General features: G+C 42.0%; 1 long non-coding RNA gene across 1 annotated transcript in view; it reads left to right on the top strand.

Moving 5' to 3' along the window:
• The first annotated feature begins 4,615 nt into the window (after positions 1-4,615).
• LOC115522188 overlaps positions 4,616-20,434 on the top strand; it is a 30,181-nt gene continuing 14,362 nt past the window's right edge. Inside the window, exons 1-3 of the long non-coding RNA XR_003971278.2 lie at positions 4,616-4,735; positions 17,726-17,956; positions 18,245-18,376. This is a non-coding gene — a long non-coding RNA (uncharacterized LOC115522188). The remainder of the gene's footprint in view (positions 4,736-17,725; positions 17,957-18,244; positions 18,377-20,434) is intronic.

Below are 20,434 nucleotides of genomic sequence, written 5' to 3'. Positions count from 1 at the left end.
TAGTGTATGAACTGGAATCCTTGCAGATTTCTGGGGAAGACAGAGGTGTGACTGGCACTGGAGGTAGGTTTGGCTTGAGGAACAGAGCAGAGTATGGGGAGTAAAGTGGAGTAAAGTGATTGGAGGTACAGTTGGAGAGGTAAGCATGCTGGACCTTGAGGACCCCTGGAAATTTTCAAGTGGGAGATTGACATGATCTGTGATTTTAGAAAGCCACTCTGGCTACAATGTGAAGAATGAATGGATTGGAGAGGTTCCGTGACTTGGAAATGGAAAGGCTCCTCCCTCGCCCTCCTGGCCCACATGCAAGCAGTCAACATGTCTAAGGGGCTCCGGGAACACTCTGGGAAGTGCGTGAGAACTTGAATCAGTGTGGTGGCAGCAGAGAGGGAGAGAAGTTCTGGGATGAGAACTTCATTTAACAACTGCTTACTGAGCTCCTACAGTGTGCCAGTTAACATTCTAGGTTTTGGGGGAATGGTTAAGAACAGGACAAAGTCCTGCCCTCCTGGAGTCTACATTTCAAAGGGGACCTAGATAGTAAACAAGTAGACTCTTGTCTCATTGGTTAACCATAATATTTTAGAAAGTATAAATGCTATGAAGATAAAGCGGGACAGAGATCAGGAGTGATAGGGCTGTTTGAGATAGAGAGCTAGCGAAGTGGATTAGGGGAAGGAAAGGGAGGTAAGAGGACAGGTTTTAGGGTGTGGTAGTGTCACTTGCCAAGGAGCATGGGGAATAAGTAAGTGGGAAGTCAAGGGTTCTGCCTTGGCCTTGTTGGTCCTCCAGGACCTTCCTCTCCTGAAATTGGGGATGCAGTCCATGTTTTGTCATAGTGGTCAGCATGTTTGAACACTTGGTGGTTTGTATCATAGAGGCTCCCAGCTGGGGTGTCACATACCTCTGCCCTGCCCAGGGATGAGTTCCCTTGGACATTCCTTGTGGGGACAGGGAAGATCCTCTGGAGCTCCACTCGGACCATTGAGCCCTGCTTCCTGGCACTTTAACCTAACAAGTCCAGATATGATTTCATCATCCTCCTCCCCCTCTTTTCCTGCCGTCTCACTTTCCTAAAGGCTCTGTCTCAGCTGGTGGTGCCAGCATCCACTCATTTGCCAACACAGAAATCTGGGAGTCATCCTGGACTCTTCTCGCCCCTTCCCAGCCCACATCTGACCAGTCACTAAGTCCTCTCGCTGCTGTCTTCATGTCTGTTACTTCTATCCAACCTCACCACTCTCATCTGAGTACCAGCCTCCACATCTCCCATGTCTACTCTTAAAGGCTCTTCTGCCTCTTGACTGGCTTTTTTCCATCTACCTTCCTTACTGATGCCAGAGTGAGTTTTCTCAAAAGCGAACTGGACCGTATCATTTCCAGGGCTTAGAACCATGGCTCTCCCCCAGTGTTGTCTTCAGGATGAAATCCAGCCCCTTAGCCTGAGATATAAGACACATTATGATTGGCTGGTGTAAACTTCTTTAGCTGCTTCCCTTGTATTTGTGCACCCTCATTATGTATGCTTTGATAAGATAAAAACTGCTTCTAGCAAACGGAGTACATTGTACTGCCTGATGCTGTCACCCCTTTTGCATGTGGAAGACTTTCTTCTTGAGTTCCCATTGAGCACCTATTCATACTTTAAAACCCAGCCCAGAAATCCCCACCTCCTCTGGAAAGACTTCTTTTCCTTCATGCTACTTCTGGTCCCAGCACAAGCTTCTCCTTGCCATTCTTTTTGCATAGTAATATAATGATGCCTTTACTTACCAAATGAACTCTTTCAAGGCTAGGACCGTGACTTATTCTTTTTGGTATCCCCAAGCTTAGCATGGGGGCTAACCCAGAATAGTGGCTCACAAATAAATAAATTGGATGAGTTTGGGTCCAAGACCTTCAAATGCAACCTGGAAACTCTCAGCCTTCTAGAAACTTCTAAGAACCAGCAAGTATTGGCAACGAAGTCAGTTTAGCAGGAGTGAATCATTGTCCTTTATGGGGTTAATACTGAAGAGAGTATGACCTGGGAGCCATTCTGTACTTCCTAACATTGTGTTTAATCAAGGGCACCTCTAATTACAGCTGGGCCTCTTCCTGGGCCTAGGACACCTGTAAGACTGTATTTATCAAGGCTTTGACCAGGTTAGAGTAGAGTTTAATGGTAAAAGCTAGGCATCACAATTAGGCAGAATTAGGTTTTGATCTTTGGTTGGTTGTGCAACTTTGGAGTGGTAATTTTACTTCTTTATGTCTTGGTCTCCTCATCTATAAAATGAGGATAAAAAAGGCTCCCATGCCTTTGTAAAGATGAAATGACTTCCTGCATCTGAAGTGCTTAACATAGTACCTATCATATGGGAGCAAAAGTGTGGCCTTACTGGGAACTATTAGAGAAACAAAGCATTCATGCTGATATTTGAGCCTCAGTGTAAATGTCCCTTCTTCTCTTACTAGTGCACTCAAGCTGACTATATTAAGGGTGGCTGTTGACCTTGTAAAATGTGAGTACTTTGTTCATAGCATTCATCATGAGACTATTTATGTTACATTTAGTCTGATGTCCTCATTCAGCTTAGAAAGCTCCTAGAAGGCAAGGACTCTGGTCTTTAATCCTCAACTCTTAACACATTTACTGGCCCATAGAAAGCTCTCACTGACTATTTGAATGAATGTAAAAGCCTTCCCTACTGGCATGCTATGTTGGCATGGGGTATTTGTGTATGTGTGTGTGTTTGTGTGTGTGTGTGGGGGGGGGGGTGTTATTTGGTGAGATTAGCATGGTAGAAAGCCCATACTGATGGAGAATGGGGGCAGACTCTGGTTAGCAAGCTCGGTACCAATGAAGCAAGACACTAAGAGCACATAAGGACAGGCCCTTCATCATAGGATTTTTAAGGCTGTCACTGCCTTAGGCTATGAGGCCAGTGTGTATGATAAGAATAGTTTGCATAGTTGTACTTTGGAAATCAGGGCTCTGACAGAGTTTAACCAACTACCCGTCAAGAATAGCTAGCTTGTAGGAACTTAGAACCTTATGAACATTCCAAAACTGGGAATAATCCACAAAAAATTATTTTTTTACTTACTTTGAAAAGCAGGATTAAGAAAACCCCACCCACCTTTTCACTATTCTCTGTATCTACAAGACAAATTATCAGACCCTTGCTGTGCACAAGCCCACAGATAGGAGGATAAAGGAGTCAGGAACAAACCGTGTGCTTCACACGAAGTTACTGCATGAGGGATAAGGAAGAGTGAAGAGTGTAATGTGGTGGCCAGACTAGATGCCATTCAAACTGTGGCCCGCAGGGCAGTGCTGACCCCTGCCTGGGATTAGCTCCCAGTGGGGTAGGGAGCTTGCAGCAAAATGTACATCAATTGCCTCACTGACTGACACACTGTTTTTAGTTCAGTTGATACTCTTTTCCTAGCAAGATATACTCCATGAAGGTGGCATTTCAGTGTTTTACATGTTGGCCCAGTTTGTCACTATCTTAGGCTTGGACTAGTAACAAGTAGTTCACAGGCCTAGAGCATGGACTTTGAAGTCGGTCAGACTTGGCTGTACTACTTAAGCAAGTCCTCTAAGTTATCTGAGCTTTAGATTCCAAATCTGGAAAATGGAGATTTATTCTTGACCAACAACATTTTAAGCACATACTAGATTCTAGGAACTATTCTACAAGCTGAGGCTATTGCAGTGAGCTTGGCTGATAGGATTCCTGCTTTCAAGGGGCCTGCAGATAAAGAAGTGAGATAATTCCAGTTTACAATACATGCTATGAGAAAGTCAACTAACTCTTTAATGTGTAAAAGATTGGTTGATTAGGGAATGGTTGACTTCCATTTAAGTTTGAGAAGGAGCCAGTCAAGCAAAGAACTCAAGGATGAGTGTTCCAGGCAGAGAGAAGAGCATGTGCAAAGGCTCTGAGGCACATTGGTGAAACAAGATGACTAGTGTCTGGGAGTCGAGTAAAGGAGGTGAGGTGAGAGAGAATCCAGTTCATGCAGGTCTAGTAGAACACAGAGAAGGGTTTGGATTCCAGTCTTAAAGCAATGCAAAACCATTGGAGGGTTTTAAACCGGATTATAAAGTTTCTTGGAAACCACGTTAAAGAGTTTGGACTTAATCCAAAGCACAACAGAGACCCATCAAAGATTTAAAAGCAGGGGAGTGTCAGGATTAGAACTAGGTTTTAGAAAGTTTTCTCAGGCCTGGTAAAGATAAGGTGGTGGCTTAGGTGGGGCTCAGGCAAAGATTCCAGCAGTGGGAATGAATAAATAAGTGTTAAGATTGATTGAATTAACATCATTCATTAGACCACAAGTTTCCTTATGTCGTGAGCCTTACCAACTCTTGCTTTGGATGTTTTATAGCATAAACAGATCTTTGTCAAAGTCAATTTTTAATTAACATCCAATTAGTTTAATTGACTAGCTAACAGAAAAGCAGCTTAACTTCTCCATTTACTCTACAGAAGCTGAGTCCTTAAGCACAAGGCTGATCTTGTCCATGCTGTGGATGTCTGTCCATGCTGTGGATGTCTGTCCTTTTATCTTGTTCACTTCTCATCTGTTTACATTGATGCTTAAGGCTAGAAGGTGAGTTGGTTTTCAGTAGCAACTGAACTGGAGCCATTTTCATCTGGAACCACATAAATGCTTAAGCCCTGTTTGGAATGTCTGCTTCCACAGTCATCCAGCCACAGAGCCCATGGCACAAGGCAAGCTGGTAGGTACTTGGCCAGCCTGCTTAATAGAATTGTCAATGCTCCCACGTGAGAAAAGACCTATTCATTACCAGAGGCTTTGCTAGCCAACACTGGCTCAACCAATATCAAGTAACAATGATGAGAAATGTTTATGGAATAGCTACTATGTACCAGGTACTGGGCTAAGGATTTACATTTATCCTCTGATTTTAAAGCTCACAACAATCTTATACAACAGATGTTCTCAATTAACTCCATTTGATTAATTAGTTAATTAATTTTTAAATGTGTGGGGTTTATTTATTTATTTATTTATTTATTTATTTTTACTTTCATTTTTTAAAATTTATATCCAAGTTAGTTAGCATATAGTGCAATAATGATTTCAGGAGTAGAATCCAATGATTTCTCCCATACATATAACATCCGGTGCTCATCCCAACAAGTGTCCCCCTAATGCCCTTGCCAATTTAGCTCATCCCTCCACCCACACCTCCTCCAGTAACCCTCAGTTCTCTATATTTAAGATTCTTTTATGGTTTGTCCCCCTCCCTGTTTTTATATTATTTTTGCTTCTCTTCCCATCTGTTCATCTGTTTCGTATCTTAAATTCCACACGTGAGTGAAGTCATATGGTATTTGTCTTTCTCTGACTAATTTTGCTTAACATAATACACTCTGGTTCCATCCACGTTGTTACAAATGGCAAGATTTCAGGGGCGCCTGGGTGGCGCAGTCGGTTAAGCGTCCGACTTCAGCCAGGTCACGATCTCGCGGTCCGTGAGTTCGAGCCCCGCGTCGGGCTCTGGGCTGATGGCTCAGAGCCTGGAGCCTGTTTCCGACTCTGTGTCTCCCTCTCTCTCTGCCCCTCCCCCGTTCATGCTCTGTCTCTCTCTGTCCCAAAAATAAATAAACGTTGAAAAAAAAATAAAAAAATAAATAAATAAAAGTAAAAAAAAACCAAATGGCAAGATTTCATTCTTTTTCATCACCAAGTAGTATTCCGTTGTCTCTGTGTGTGTGTGTGTGTGTGTGTGTGTGTGTGTGTATACACCACATCTTCTTTATCCATTCATCTGTCAATGGACATTTGGGCTCTTTCCATACTTTGGGTATTATTGATAGCACTGCTTTAGCATTGGGGTGCATGTGTCCCTTTAAAATAGCACACCTGTATCTTTTGGATAAATACATAGTAGTGCAATTGCTGGGTCATATGGTAGTTCTATTTTTAATTTTTTGAGGAACCTCCATACTGTTTTCCAGAGTGGTTGCACCGGTTTGCATTCCACCAACAATGCAAAAGAGATCCTCTTTCTCTGCATCCTTGCCAGCATCTGTCATTGTCTGAGCTGTTAATTTGAGCTATTCTGACAGGTGTGAGGTGGTATCTCATTGTGGCTTTGATTTGTATGTACCTGATGATGGGTCATGTTGAGCATTTTTTCATGTGTCTGTTAGCCATCAGGATGTGTTCTTTGGAAAATGTCTTTTCATGTCTTTTGCCCATTTCTTCACTGGATTGTTTTTTGGGTGTTAAGTTTGATAAGTTCTTTGTAGATTTTGGATACTAGCCCTTTATCTGATATGTCATTTGCAAATATTGTCTCCCATTCCATTGGTTGCCTTTTAGTTTTGCTGATTGTTTCCTTCACCATGCAGAAGATTTTTATCTTGATGAGGTCTCAGTAGTTCATTTTTGCTTTTGTTTCCCTTGCCTCTGGAGACGTGTTGAGTAAGAAGTTTCTGCCTGAGTAAGAGGTTTTTGCCTGCTTACTCCTCTAGGGTTTTGATGGTTTCCTGTCTTATGTTTAGGTCTTTCATCCATTTTGAGTTTATTTTTGTGTATGGTGTAAGAAAGTGGTCCAGGTTCATTCTTCTGCATGTTGCTGTACAGTTTTCCCAACACCATTCACTGAAGAGATTGTCTTTATTCCATTGGATATTCTTTCCTTCTTTGTCAAAGATTAGTAGGCCATACATTTGTGAGTCCATTTCTGGGTTCTCTATTCTGCTCCATTGATCTAAGTGTCTGTTTTTATGCCAGTACCATACTGTCTTGATGATTATAGCTTTGTGATACAGCTTGAAGTCCAGGATTGTGATACCTCCTGCTTTGGTTTTCTTTTTCTGGATTGCTTTGGCTATTCGGGGTCTTTACTGGTTCCATACAAATTTTAAGATTGTTTGTTCTAGCTCTGTGAAGAATGCTGGTGTAATTTTGATAGGGATTGCATTGAATATGTAGATTGCTTTGGGTAGTATTGACACTTTAACAGTATTTATTCTTCCAATCCATGAGCATGGAATATTTTTCCGTTTTTTTGTGTGTCTTCTTCAGTTTCTTTCATAAGCTTTCTATAGTTTTCAGTGTATAGGTTTTTCACCTCTTTGATTAGGTTTATTCCGAGGTATTTTATGGGTTTTGGTGCAATTATAAATGGGATCGATTCCTTGATTTCCCTTTCTGCTGCATTTTTGGTGTATAGAGATGCAACCAATATCTGTGAATTGATTTTGTATTCTGCGACTTTGCTGAATTCATGAATAAGTTGTAAGAGGTTTTTTGGTGGAATCTTTTGGGTTTTCCATATACAGTATCATGTCATCTGTGACGAGTGAAAGTTTGACCTCCTCCTTGCCAGTTTGGATGACTTTTATCCCTTTGTGTTGTCTGATTGCTGAGGCCAGGACTACCAATCCGCTGTTGAATAGTGGCGAGAGTGAACATCCCTGTCGTGTTCCTTACATATGTTCCTGAAACTGAGAGCTTTCCCCATTGAGAATGATATTAGTGGTGGGTCTTTCGTATATGGCTTTTATGATCTTGAGGTATGATCCTTCTATCCCTACTTTCTTGAGGATTTTTATCAAGAAAGAATGCTGTATTTTGTCAAGTGCTTTCTCTGCATCTATTAAGAAGACATGTGGTTCTTGTCCTTTCTTTTATTAATGTAATATATTGCATTGATTGATTTGTGGATATTGCACCAGCCTTGCATCCCAGGTATAAATCCCACTTGATCATGGTGAATAATTCTTTTCAATTTTTTTTAATGTTTATTTATTTTTGAGAGACAGAGAAAATGAGTGAGTGGGGGAGAGACAGAAGAGAAGGAGACACAGAATCTGAAGCAGGCTCCAGGCTCTGAGCTGTCAGCACAGAGCCCAATGCAGGGCTCAAACTCACAAACTGCAAAATCGTGACGTAAGCCAAAGTCAGACACTTAACCAACTGAGCTACCCCAGTGCCCCTGTTATTTCTTTTAATGCATCGTTGGATCCCATTGGCTAGTATCTTGTTGACAATTCTTGTATCCATCTTCATGAGGGAAATTGGTCTATAGTTCTATTTTTTTTAGTGGGGTCTTTGTGTGGTTTTGGGATCAAGGTAATTCTCATAGAATGGGTTTGGAAATTTTCTTCTATTTCTATTTTTTGGAACAGCTTTAACAGAATTGGAGTTAACTCTTCTTTGAATGTTTGGTAGAATTCCCCTGGAAAGTCGTCTGACCCTGAACTCTTGTTTTTTGGGAGGTTTTTGATTACTAATTCAATGTCTTTACTGGTTATGGGTCTGTTCAAATTTTCTATATCTTCCTGTTTCAGTTTTGGTAGTTTATATGTTTCTATGAATTTGTCCATTTTTTCCAAATTTCCCAATTTATTAGCATATAATTGCTCATAATATTCTCTTAGTGTTTTTATTTCTGCAGTGTTGTTTGTGACCTCTCCTCTTTCATTTATTATTTTATTTATGTGGGTCTTTTCCTTTTTCTTTTTGATCAAACCAGCTAGGGGTTTATCAATTTTGTTAATTCTTTCAAAGAACCAGCTCCTAGTTTCATTGATTTGTTTTTTTGTTTTTGTTTTTGTTTTTTTTACTTTGATAGCATTGATTTCCACTCCAGTCTTTATTATTTCCTGTCTTCTGTTGGTTTGGGGTTTTATTTGCTGTTCTTTTGCCAGCTCTTTAAGGTGTAAGGTAAGGTTGTGTATCTGAGACCTTTCTTCCTTTTTCAGGAAGGTTGTATTGACACATTAAATGTGTGGGTTTTTTTAAAAAAGATTTTATGTTTTTTCATTTGAGAGAGAAAGAGTGTGAGTGGGGAAGGGGCAGAGAGAGAGAAAGTGAGAGAAAGAATCCCAAGCAGGCTCCTTACTGTCAACCCACAGTGTGACATGGGGCTTTAACTCACAAACCATGAGATCATGACCCGAGCCAAAACCAAGAGTTAGATGCTTAACTAATTGAGCCACCCAGGTGTCCCTAAAAGATTTTATTTTTAAATAATCTCTATACCTAACATGGGGCTCGAACTTAAACCTCGACATCAAGAGTTGCATGTTCCATCAACTAAGCCAGCCAGGTGTCCCTTAACTCCATTAAAAAAAATTTTTTTTAATGTTTATTTATATATTTTGAGAGAAAGAACACACCCACATAAAGTGGGGGAGGGGCAGAGATAAGGGGAGAGGGAGAGAATCCCAAGCAGGCTCCTTCTGTCAGCACAGAGCCTGACCTGGGGCTCAGTCTCATAGTGCATGAGCCTGTGGCACAGTTCATCATGACCTGATCCAAAATCAAGAGTTGGATGTTTAACCGACTGAGCCATCCAGGTACCCTCCACTTTACTCCATTTTAAAGAGAAAGAAACTGGCAATCAGAGAGGCTAAAGTAACTTATCAAATGTCATACAACTAATAGGATGCTGACCAGGATTTGTACCTAGTTCTCTTTGATCCCAAAGCCTTGTGTCGTTTTAATAGTAATATTTTAATAGTAACTTTTAATTCATTTTATATGTTAGTGATTCTTTATTATTATTAAGGTTTTATATATATATTAAGGTTATTGTTTTAATTCAAGCAATTTAAGATTACATAAAGTAACTACAGCAAATATTTGTCCTGGTTATCTATTGCTGTGTAAAAAATCACTCCAAAGCTTAGTGACTTTAAAGAAACAGCAATAATTTAATTATCTCTCATGGTTCTGAGGTCTGCCTGGGTTTAGCTAATACTATCTCACTCACTGTCTTCTATGTGGTTACAGTTGGTTATTGGCTGGGGCTGGAATCTTCTTAAGGCTTTCTTACTTCCGTGTGGCTATAGACTGGGACCTTAGTGGGGCTGTCTGCTGGAACACAATCCCGTGGCCTCTCCCTGTGGCCTGGACTCCTTACAGCATGATGGGTGGGATCCAAAAGCAAGAATTTCAAGAAAGAGGAAATAGAAGCTGCTCATTTCTTAAGGACTGGGCGAGAAACTGGCACAGTACCACTTCTCCTGTTTTCTGTTGATCAAGCAGTCATTGAGAGAAAGAGACCATTCTTCCATAGTAGGAATGTCAAAAAGTTGCAAGGTCAGATTTTCAAACTATCACAGTCTGCCTCTGATCACAAATTATGTTCCTCCTTCACTCAAAAGGCAGTTGGCCCATCCCAAGACTCTCCCAAACAGTTAATGGCATCATGGACAGACATGAAGTCCAGAATCTCATCTTCTCTATTACTTCCAGGTGTAGATGAGGTACCTTGAGTGTTGATCCTTAGTTACAGCTTTTCAAGAATGATTTGAGTATCTGTGAACTAAAAAAGACAGGTTATTCATCTTCCACACCCAATGTACAATATTGGAATTGGCATCGGAAAACTGTAGCAAGCATTATAGTTTCCTTGGTTAGGACCAATTCTCTGTAGTGATCTCTGCAGCTCTTCCTCCCATGCTCTTGATTCTACCTTCTGAATTTAACCTTCCTTTTCCATGGAACATAAACTGTGTTTGCCTGGAGTAGTTTCTGAACCTGCTTCCTGCCCGTAAAAGTTCTGGAATCCAAAGTCCTTTTTTTCCACCTTACACTATCTCCTCCTTTTTAGTTCAAACTCATTCTAAAAAAATGTTGAGTTTTTAAATGATTCTTCCTGGAGTTCCTTCCATTGGGGAAAAAGCCATGACCACAAATCCCTTTGGCTTACATAAGTCCTTTCTATTTTGGGGGCCTTTTTAGGAAATCCTGTTGTTTAATTAAGACAGCCAGGCACAGTCTAAAGTTTTTTAGAAGGATTTTGTCTGTTTGAATTGGTCTATGAAGTACCTTCTGAAACCTTTCTGAGTGCCTAACAAAAGATGCTGTACCCACCCTTTGCTGAAAGTCATTTCAATTTGAGAAGTTTGCCCTCTGGAGAGGTTGGGCATGAGAAGTTGTTTTATTTTCAAACTCAGAAAACCCTGGCACTTTTTATGTACCATCTAAATTTTGCTCAAACCAAAAAAGTTTCTTCTTTTGGATGCTCTCTCTCCTTTGCATTGTACTATAATCAGGTTGGCCAGATGATCATATTCATTATGGAACAATTCCTTCTTTTCCACATTACAGCAGATGACAGTGTCACCAAACCTTCCACCAGCTACAAGTGTCCCCTTTCCTCCAGCTTTCAGTAGCATTTTCCTCACTTTCCTTTAAGTCATCATCAAGACCCTTTAGACTTTCACTAACATGCTCTCCAAGGCCCTTCTAGTTCTGCCTACTGGTCAAACACAAGGGTAATTATGATATTGTGATGTTTAGTAAGAAATATATATTTGGTCTTCAGACTTTGGAACTGGGAGCAGAATTATAATTTGAGACACTTTTAAGTTTTTGTTGTAGCAGCAATCCACTTTCTATACCAAAATCTGTTTCTGGTACCTGCTGGATAATAAACATCCCAAAACATAGTTGCTGAAAACAACAATCATTTTTACAGCTCATGGTCCTCAGGCTTGAAGGTGCTAATTTAGCCATTCTTGCTCAGAGTGTGTCGTGAAGTTGCAATTGTCTGGCTGGGGCCAGGGGCATCTTGAAGGTTAGCCCAGTCTATGCCAATCTCATCCCTCCTCAGGGAATGTATAATAACTGGGATATGGATAGACTAAGCTACTTAACTAAGGAGTGCCAAGCTGAAAGGCCATGGGGACTTTCAGAGTCAAAATGTTGCTGAGGCTGGTACATAGGACCATCTGCAAGATGGCTACACAGTGCAAGTCTTCTGTTGGAAAAGAAAACCAAGATGTAGACATTATAGAGAACATGAGGCACTCTGATTCCTGGTGGCTTTCCAAGCCTTTAGTCCTGGCGATGCTTTGTTTCCATAATACCTTTGCATTTTTCCATAAACTTCCATTTTTACTTGTGCTGGCCTAGGGAGATTTCTGACTCTGACATGCAACATATTGACTTGACAGGAACCCTAGAGGGATATCGTGAGGATCTTCATTATTCTAAGGAGTGGTGGGAAGAAACAATCATGTACTTTAGGTCCACCGACTCAGATACTTATTAATTCAAAGAACTCTTTATTATATTTCCATTAAGTATAAATTCTGCTAGGCACTAGGTATGAGGAAGTAAACAAGGTTGCCAAGGTCCCCGTCCTCATGGAGCTCATAGTTTAGTGAGAACCACCCAGAGTCAGGTTCAAATTCCTCCTGTGAAGTTGCTAACTGTGCCAGTTACTAACTGGGTGAAGTCCGCATTCTATTTTTTTCATCTGGGAAATGGGCATCACTTTGTGGACTTGGTGTAGAGACTAAATGGCGTATGTGTATGTGCAGGTATATGTGTATATCATTTGGTACATGGAAGGCCCTTAAATATTTGAGTTTATTTTTCCTTGTCCTGTTTTCTTAAATCAGAGTTGACAGTTTGGGCTGGATGAGACTTTGTTGTGGAAGGCTTCCCTGTGCACGGTAGGATGTTTAGCAATATCCCTGGCCTCTACCCACAAGATGATGGTAGCACTCCCTCTGACCTCAAGTGTGATAACTAAAAATGTTTCCACATATTGCGAGAAGGGCCAGGGGGATACAGATTAGGTGGGCAAGTTTGCTGCCAGTTGCAAACCATTTCTTCAGATAAAAGGCAGACATTTATGCCTAAAGCTATGTACACCTCTGAATTTGATTTCCCAATCCACCTGACTCCTCTTCCCTGTTTTGTTTTTGTTTTTGCTTCAAAAGTAAATGTCACCAGGAGGAAAGTAGATAACAATGCCAATTTTGTAGTGCTGGCTGGCATTGAAGAAAGGAAAATCTACATAGCCCCCTCCCTCCTTCCTTCTCTGAGGCCAAGCCCAGTTTTGCTGTTTAATTACCTCCAGGGATTTCAGCATTAACCATGTCTGTTGATCTACCTTGGCAGGAAAAATAACAGGCTTGGCCAGATCTGATAGCATAGAGAAATTGGAGCCTTTCCCTAGCACTGTTCACACGGGCCCCATCTAGGGGTTGAGGGTCATAGCTTTGGTGGCTTAGAGCTGGAACACACTTGTCACTGCCTGAGGGAGAGGGAAAGGGTTCTGTTTCCAGGGGTTAACACAGAATTTCACAGTAGGGGGCCATGTCTGATTTGCATAGAAGCTAAATTTGCATGGCAAGAATATTTTTTATCTATAGACTGTTATAGAACTATAGTATCTTAGTTTTCTAAAAGGCCCTTATTTATCCTTTACCTAAGTTTGGGAAAAAGTCAGTTGTTCATTTTAAATATTATGGTGCTGATAATAAGGATTTTGTTTGGAGTGAGGGCTTGCTTTTGGTACGGTACTGTTAGAGCCTATGGGTAGGACTGGTGTGGCTCTCTGACCCTCTGTCTTGCCACTTTTTGTCTTGTTCATTTACTGGCCTTCTGCTGTTCCTGAATACCAGGCTCCTTTAGGGCCTTTGCACTTGATGTTCCCTTTTCCTAGAACATGCCCTGTCTTTTTTGGCTCGGTCTGCCGTAGCAAAATGCCATAACAGACTGGGTGGCTTAAACAACACAAACTTATTTCTCATGGTTCTGGAGGCTAGGAAGTCCAAAGTGAAGGTGCTGACAAGGTAAGTTCATTCCTGAGGCCTCCTCTCTTGGCTTATACATGGCCTTCATCTCCTTGTGTGCTCACATGGTCTTTCCTAGATGCACGTGCAGAGACTGATGGGAAGAGTAGGCTCTCCGATGTCTCCTCTGTAAGGACACTAATCCTGTTGGATCAGAGCCCCATCCTTATGACTTCATTTAACCTTAGCAGCCCCATCTCCAAATACAGCCACACTGAGGGGTAGGGCTTTAACATTGAATTTGGCGGGGTGGGGGGCAGGGGAAAACAAATGTTCAGTCCATAACACTCCCTGTTAGGTCTAAATTGGTTTAGTTCTTGGCTATCTACAACACATGTTCCCCCCACCCCACCCTTTTTTTTCTGTCACTCATTATTCTTCTCTGTTTTGTTTTTTTTCCTGCCCTTAACACTGCCTAAAATTATTATATGTTAAACAAGTTGTGTTTGTTTATTTTCTGTCCCTACTTTTTGGATTAGTTAAGGATTAAATGATCTAGCTTAAATAAAGTATTCACTTAACAAATGTTTATTGAGTGCCTACAGCATGCAAAGCACTGGACGAGGTTCTAAGGTTGAGTGGTGAAGAAAAGTTCACACACTCCCTGCCCTCATATTGCTTATAGTCTTGTAGGAGCATTCATTGAATACTTACGACGTTAGGGTTAGGGTTAGGGGTTAGGGGTTAGGGTTTGGGTTAGGGGTTAGGGGTTAGGGTTAGGGTTAGGGTATGGTGCTGAGAATTTAACTTATTTCATTTGATCTTTGTAAAACTCATATGGCATAGGTCCTATTGTTGCATTAATTTTATGATGGGGACCAGTAAGGTGGTGTTTCAGGGCCATTCACCTAGTTGGAGCGAAGTCTTGACAGTCTGATGCCATAGATCTTGTCTTGACCACCATGCTAAACTGCATATGGAAGGCACAGTACAGGACAGAGCACATTTGAGTGGATGAATAAATATGCTTGTATGTCTGCAACCTCATTGTCAGAAAGCATTTGATACTGATTTTTCTCATAAACCATCAGAATAACTCATAGGTACACTGTACTATAAACAAGTTTGAATATAAAAATCTACATGCACAAAATTGATATTCTGCGGCATTATCAAGAATATTATAAAAATCACTGCTGTAGGGTTCCTTTGCTTTAGTGTGTGTGATAGAAAACATAATGGGGGCTTTGGAGGCAAACAGGCCTAGATTCAAATCCTTGCTTTATCATTTACTGCCCTTGGAATCTTGGGCAGTTTCTGAGACTCAGTTTTCTCAGCTGCAAAATGGTGATGATAATACCCAGTTCATAAAATTTTAAAATATCCCCGCAAATAGAGGATACTTAATTAATGGTTGGTAGCTTTTATTATATTATTTTCACAGTGTATTTATTTTATTTTATTTTTTAAACGTTTATTCGTTTTTTAAGAGACAGAGAGAGACAGTGCGCAAGAGAGGGGGAGACGCAGATCCTAAGCAGGCTCCAGGCTCTGAGCTGTCAGCACAGAACCCAACATGGTGCTGGAACTCAAACCATGAGATCATGACCTGAGCGGAAGTCGGATGCTTAACCGACTGAGCAACCCAGCCGCCCCTCACAGTACATTTAAACTATAATTTGATATTTAAAAAATTACCAACCTGTACAGAATCATGTATGTTATATAAAGTGAGGCCTACCTGGAAGAGTGACTTGTGTATCCTGATCACTTGGAAAGAGCTATTTCTCCATCAGTTCCCCTGAGTGCCTCAAGATAATCCCACTAGTCCTGGGTTGTCTTTCCCCTGGAAGGAGTGTCTTTGGGATTGGTAGTCTTCTCAGGTTCTGGGAGGCCAAAGGAATCCAGGTCCCTTAGTATACCATGTGTCTTTCTCTCTGCCTCTGGATTCAACAGGAAGGAGTCTGGGTCTGTGTTAGTGGGTTGGATAAAGAAGAAATGAAAAGAGAGGAAAAAGGAAAAAAATTGAACATGAGTCCAAGTCACAGTTCCCATTGGAGCCCCAGAAACCATCTTTCTCCCTTGGGCAGGACAGAAAGAATTAGAATCTTGCCATCACGGGGCTTGTCAGACCACATGGTGTCATGCTTTTGGCTGTGGGTGTTTGGAAGGCATCTGTGGGTTGTGCCTGCTGAATATTCATTCTCATGTCTTATAAAAGTAACTTGACTTTTTTTTTTTCCTTTGGGAAACTAACCTTCTCCCACTCTTATCCCTGTTCCAGGTCCAGGTAAGCTTCTAGGTAAGCCTAGCAATTAGCGTGTTCCATTCCTCTGGCCACAGTGATTGGTTCAAGGTTGGCAATACAATCCAAAGCTGGACCAATGAGGCTCAACCTTAGTGCTTTTATTGGCCTTCTCTCCCCCTCAGGGATGCTAAGCTCTGGGGATGTAAGCCTGCTTCTTCTGCTTCAACCCTCTAGAGAGAGCTTACCGCAGAGTGGAGTACACAAGGCAAGAGACTCCATGCTCATATATCATTCCAGTTCCTCCATCTTGTCAGGCTTCCATTTTCAGTTACTTGAGCCAATAAATGCAGTTCTTCCAGTTTCTCTGTTTTTTTAATCAGGTTGATTTTGCTTTTTGACGCTTGGAATCAAGAGAGTCTGCCTTTATGGAACTGGAGTGAGTGGACAAGGCAGCCAAGATGTGAGGGGGGTTGGGAAACCATATCCTATAGAAGTCATAGGGAGACCAGCAGTGTTCACCCCTGTGTGAGGGGCTGTTGCTGGTTGGGGCTGTTGCTTGTCTTTTCTAGTTTGTGCTCTCAGGAGTAGAGCTAGACCAAAGAGAAGTAGTTACAAAGGAATAGATGGTAAGTATGTTCTTTCCAATGGTGATTACTGGAGAAAATAGGTGGAAATTTCCAGTGTGGGAGTGAGCATCCCATCACTAGAGCTGTCTGATTCCAGGAGACCATACTGACCCTCCTGGGAAGGCTAGCTGGCTAGTGAAGGGGAGATATATTTAGACTTACTTTGAGCCCCCTTTCTATTTTGGGACTTTCTGATTAGATGCAAATTGTTTGTAAATATCATTAAGCCTGCAATATGTATAAATAAGCCAATATTTCACTAACAAGATGTGCTTTTGTAAGGACTGTGTCTTGCTCACCTCTCGAGCTCCAGTACTAGCATAGGGCAGACAGAGGATAAGTAATCTGGTGATGAAAAGCAGATGCCTGCAGTCTAATCCTGAGTCTGTCACTTGTTTGATGAGTGATCTTGGGCAAGTGACCCCATGCCAGTGAGGTTGTATTCTGTCTCTAACATGGGGATCGTATTACCTGCTGCCTAGAGTTGACCTGTGGATTGGCCACAAGGCATGGTAAGCACTTGTCTGATAGCTGTTATTATTAGGTGTTCAACCCCTGCCTGTGGAGTAAATGAACAAAGGTGCTGGGGGAACCCCAGAGATAACCCTGTCTACTGGTTTTAGAGAGGAACTCAGGGTGAGTTTGGGAGGAAGAGAAAGTGTGACTGACAGTTGAGGAGAACTCAGTTCTGCTCTTGCTACAGGACACAATGCCTATTTCTTACTGCTCCCATGTTTTTTGGCAGAATTCTGTTTTCTTCTTTTCTGGATAAATTGCCATGTATCTTATGTTAGGTTTTCTAATAGCTGGGTGGGAGAAGGATAGGGATCCTGTTCAAGTGATTTATGGGGGGCAGTGCTCTCAGGAGATGGGGAGTGAGCAGGACTGGTTACATAATTTTTTAGGTCCAGATACTAACATATATTTAGTATGAGCCTAGGTGGCTCAGTCGGTTGAGCATCTGACTCTTATTTTGACTCAAGTCATGTTCCCAGGGTCATGGGATTAAGCCCCACGTCAAGCTCCATGCTGAGCATGTATCCTGCTTAAGATTCTGTGTTTCTCTCCCTCTGCCCCTCTCCACTGCTTGTGCACACTCTCTCAAATTAAAAAAAAAAAAAAATAACATATAAAACCTTTTTCTTCTTTCTACCATTTTTATTCACCTTGCCATGGTATTTTTATTTGCTATTTAATGTGGTACTAAGTAAAGGAAAATGAAAAATTTTAACTATTAGCATGAATTTTACCATTTATCTTCATTTTGTGCAATGCCAATTTGAAAGGCAAATATCACCAAAATTACGTTAATTTGTATTTCTGTGGTTCATCCCCAGAAGGTGCCTCGTCAGAAGACACAAACACAAGCCAGACCCAGGAAGATTGGAAGGGAGGGTGTGCAAGGCAGAAAGATACACCAGCACCTGCCGTGATGCATCTTGGCTGAGAAATTTGAGCCAGGAACCTCCCCTTCCCACAGGCTACCCACTCCAACCCACAGTGGAAGGAGACCCTAAGCTTATTTCAACCTCCATTCTGGGACATACAGTTACCTGCATGGGGGATAGGTGAGAGGCTTGTTCTTGCCACAATGCTTGCCAAATGTGCCATGGCATTGCCAGCCAGAAGAAGGGACAGCTACCATTTTGCCCAACCCCACCTTTCCTAATGTCTGCACTCAGGCCCCTGCCAAGGGCAGAGGGCTTTTACCATCACTGGACAGGGCAGGGAGGGAGAGGTGGGGGAGAATGAAAGGTGTTAGGAAGTAGAGGAGGCAGAGAGGTGCTGGGAAGTGGCACTACCTGTGAACCAAGACTCCCAAGTCTCTGTTCATCTTTACTGTCTTAATTTAATAGGACTTCCCCTACAAAGCAAATTCAAAGATAAAATTATTAAGAAGTTCAAGATGGCAAGTGCAGAGCATTAAACTCCAAGCAAGAGGCCCTTCTGAGCATTGGACCCTGTGTGATTGCCTTGATCTTATACTTGTGAGTATCTCTGATCTCATTCTGTGCTTCTTCCATTCTTGATCTCTTCTGATTGTGTATACCCTAGGTAACTATCTTAATTTGCTCCCAACATTACTATATTCGATGAACCAGCTATCTAGATGCCTGCAGGTCCAGGAGCCCTGGCCACTATTCCACTCTTGTTGCCTTTTATGGTAATTGTACCCATCTTGTTTCATATGGTTGAGTGCTTCCATTTGTCTTTGCTATTCTGGAATTTCACTTTTTTATTTTTCCTGGGGAACACAGTTCTGTTACAGCATCTCCTATAAAGGACAGCCACGATGGAGCTTCTTGGGGTACTGTTGCCAACCTCACTAATACTTTCTGATCTCATTGGTAAAGGGGGAGTCCTCCAGGCCTTCCCAAGGAGCATGGTTGGCTGGTGGGTCTTCTTGTCTTATATGGTCGGCCCATTCTAGCATGCCTACTTCTCTGAGCTCATCAGACCTCCCCTCCAGTTTGCAATGGCAGCTGTGGCATCTCTGCATTGTTCAGTTTGGCTCATTGCTTTTCCTAGTCTTTTAAGAGCCTCCCACCAGCATATTAGAACCAACCCCTCGGGCCATCCTGTGGCACTGGAGAGAGGACCCCTTCACATCAACAAACTACGTTATCGAGCTTATATCTTACCTGCTTTGATCTATCACCCTTGGAATCCTCCACAGACATTCTCCCTCAGTTTGGTTTATGAACATTGGCCAGATCTGATATGTAATCCCTTTCTTTCCTCAGTAAGCCTAGCATTTTCTGAGTTGGTCCATGCTAAGGTTTTACCCCCATGATCAGTCTGGTGGCCAGGAGTGGAGGTGGGACAAATCTATAGGAGGGAAGATATTGTTTTATAAAGCACCTGACTCATTTTTAAGCAAGGTAGAGTGTTTATCTTCCAGTAAGGGAACAGGGACACTTCAGCAGGTCCACAGGATTCAGGACTCTCTTGGTTTATCTCTACAGATAGCCTCTCCCAAGGATCAGTGTCCCCTCTTTCCCTGTCAGGGCCTTGTCTTTGGTGTAAAGGGATGCACTTGGCATTCTTTGAAGTTCTGCCATTCTTAGAGTGCAGTCCTGTGCCTGCTCTTCAGCTCTGGTAGCCCGCAAGCTGTGGGAGGTAAGTATCTCTTTAAATTATTGCCAAATAGGCCCTCTGGAATTGTTTATCAATGAATCTGTCATCTTCTTTCTTCAACACATTGAAGAACTTAGCAAGAACCACCCAATCCCATGGTCTGTTTGGTTAGCATTTGCCCCAGACCTTTCAGATGCCAGAGGGATTGTACTATCTGGTGTTCCCTTCAACTTCACCACTGCCTCTTCTTTGTAGGTGGAAGTCTTAGCAATGGCATTGCTGTGGCATGCATTTTGTTTCTTAGGACTCTTTCTGGTACCCACTGTTTTGGACTGGTTTCCTTACAAGCAGAACCTGAGATGGGGTTTATTGTTTAAATAATTTTTTGATCTCAAAAATAAATAAACATTAAAAAAAAATTAAAAAAAAAAAAGGGGGGGTGCCTGGGTGGCTCAGTCGGTTAAGCGTCCGACTTCGGCTCAGGTCATGATCTCACAGTTCATGGGTTCGAGCCCCGCATCGGGCTCTGTGCTGGTAGCTCAGAGCCTGGAGCCTGCTTCGGATTCTGTGTCTCCCTCTCTCTGCCCCTCCCCAGCTCACACTCTGTCGTCTCTCCCTCTCTCAAAAATAAATAAACATTAAAAAAAATAATAATAATTAAAAAAATAATAATAATTTTTTGAGGGAGCAAAAAAGGAAAAGGGGAATGAGGAAGCAAGACAAGGTGACAAAAAGCTAAGTAAGAATATGGTCTCAATAGGAGTCCTATTGTAGCCTGATGTCCCCAGGGCATTCTGGAGCCCTCACAGGATCATAGAGTTGACCCCACCCTGGCAACCTGCCTGTTACATCCTCCCCTGTCAGTCCGTGGCCTCTTCTTTGATCAAGGAGCACAGTCTGTTGTTCTTTTCAGAAAACTGTCTCAGGGGAATCAGATCCTCAGCCTCAGGAGAGAGAAGATCGAAGTT

This window comes from Lynx canadensis, chromosome A1, assembly GCF_007474595.2.
Source record: "Lynx canadensis isolate LIC74 chromosome A1, mLynCan4.pri.v2, whole genome shotgun sequence".
Taxonomy (NCBI): domain Eukaryota; kingdom Metazoa; phylum Chordata; class Mammalia; order Carnivora; family Felidae; genus Lynx; species Lynx canadensis.
Note: the sequence above shows the minus strand (reverse complement) of the source record. Positions and strands in the feature narration are given on the sequence as shown.